Raw genomic sequence first — 990 nt, forward strand, 5'->3', positions numbered from 1 at the left:
GTCCCGCAGACAGTGCGGTGCGACGGTACGAAGCACGCGCGAGAGCCCCGTTTGCTGGTTGTGTGCCCGCCGCATGATGCATCCAATTCAATACTCACTCCGAGCGTGGTACGTGACTGGAGATAATCGATAACATGCACTACCAGCTGATGGCACCTGTGACTGGCTCTCTCCCTCTCTCTCCTTCTCTCTTGTGCTGCGGCTGCTGCAGCGCCGTGGGACACTGTGTCGCAAATGATGTGTGAAAATGGAATTACCATCGGAAGGCGCCTGGCGCAGGTTGACGACAAGATGCCGTGTGCATACCACCTCAACTGTTACTCGTACCACTGAAGCGGCGTGCCCACCCCTAACCCACCTCCCCCGTCGTCCCGCCGTGACAGTGATGATCACAAGCTGTTTGCACATTTGCCGACCCCGCGTGAGTGACCCACAGGAATCTAAGAACACCAGCTGATGCTTGACCGCACCCTCCTCCCACCCTTGCGGCGCGGCGACTTGGTTCGACGGAGTGTGTGACTGTGATTAGCGATGCGTCTTCCACCTAACGAGGCTGATGATTATGACCCGATGCACGTCTTACATATTTATACTACACCAACGAATGTGGATGAGTCCCGCGAGGCAGCCAGCCGCCGCCCGCAGTCATACGTGTGTGTGTGTATGCAGCCACTCCGGGCAGGACGACGCCGGTTTGGTGGCGTGGAGTCCAATCGGTGCGGCGAGACGTGGACGGGTGCTGCGTGATGCGGTGCAGAGACTGTCGTGAGCAGCCCGCGTAGCCGCCAGGCCGTGCGCTCCCCGTCCAACTGCTGTGCTTAGCGGGTGGACAGTCACGGACGGAGCACGCCCTTCCCCCGTGGCCGAGGCAGCGGTGTCGCTATGCGTCCCCGCAGACAGTGCGGTGCGACGGTACGAAGCACGCGCGAGAGCCCCGTTTGCTGGTTGTGTGCCCGCCGCATGATGCATCCAATTCAATACTCACTCCGA

At 60.4% G+C, this 990-nt stretch overlaps 7 non-coding genes across 7 annotated transcripts; all 7 read left to right on the forward strand.

Moving 5' to 3' along the window:
- The first annotated feature begins 2 nt into the window (after window positions 1–2).
- Window positions 3–47, forward strand: Tc00.1047053464543.10. The gene has a single exon (XR_008254708.1). It is a non-coding gene; the product is annotated as an H/ACA snoRNA, TC10C3H1 (small nucleolar RNA).
- Window positions 48–72: 25 nt separating this feature from the next.
- Window positions 73–151, forward strand: Tc00.1047053464543.20. The gene has a single exon (XR_008254709.1). It is a non-coding gene; the product is annotated as a C/D small nucleolar RNA (snoRNA), TB10C3C2 (small nucleolar RNA).
- An 83-nt stretch (window positions 152–234) lies between these two features.
- Window positions 235–333, forward strand: Tc00.1047053464543.30. Its single transcript, XR_008254710.1, has one exon. It is a non-coding gene; the product is annotated as a C/D small nucleolar RNA (snoRNA), TB10C3C3 (small nucleolar RNA).
- A 49-nt stretch (window positions 334–382) lies between these two features.
- Window positions 383–457, forward strand: Tc00.1047053464543.40. Its single transcript, XR_008254711.1, has one exon. It is a non-coding gene; the product is annotated as a C/D small nucleolar RNA (snoRNA), TB10C3C4 (small nucleolar RNA).
- A 64-nt stretch (window positions 458–521) lies between these two features.
- Window positions 522–601, forward strand: Tc00.1047053464543.50. Its single transcript, XR_008254712.1, has one exon. It is a non-coding gene; the product is annotated as a C/D small nucleolar RNA (snoRNA), TB10C3C5 (small nucleolar RNA).
- Window positions 602–664: 63 nt separating this feature from the next.
- Tc00.1047053464543.60 lies at window positions 665–730 on the forward strand. The gene has a single exon (XR_008254713.1). It is a non-coding gene; the product is annotated as an H/ACA snoRNA, TC10C3H2 (small nucleolar RNA).
- A 132-nt stretch (window positions 731–862) lies between these two features.
- Tc00.1047053464543.70 lies at window positions 863–934 on the forward strand. The gene has a single exon (XR_008254714.1). It is a non-coding gene; the product is annotated as an H/ACA snoRNA, TC10C3H1 (small nucleolar RNA).
- The last annotated feature ends 56 nt before the right edge of the window (window positions 935–990 follow it).

The sequence above is a fragment of the Trypanosoma cruzi genome, assembly GCF_000209065.1.
Source record: "Trypanosoma cruzi strain CL Brener chromosome Unknown tcruzi_1047053464543, whole genome shotgun sequence".
Classification (NCBI taxonomy): domain Eukaryota; phylum Euglenozoa; class Kinetoplastea; order Trypanosomatida; family Trypanosomatidae; genus Trypanosoma; species Trypanosoma cruzi.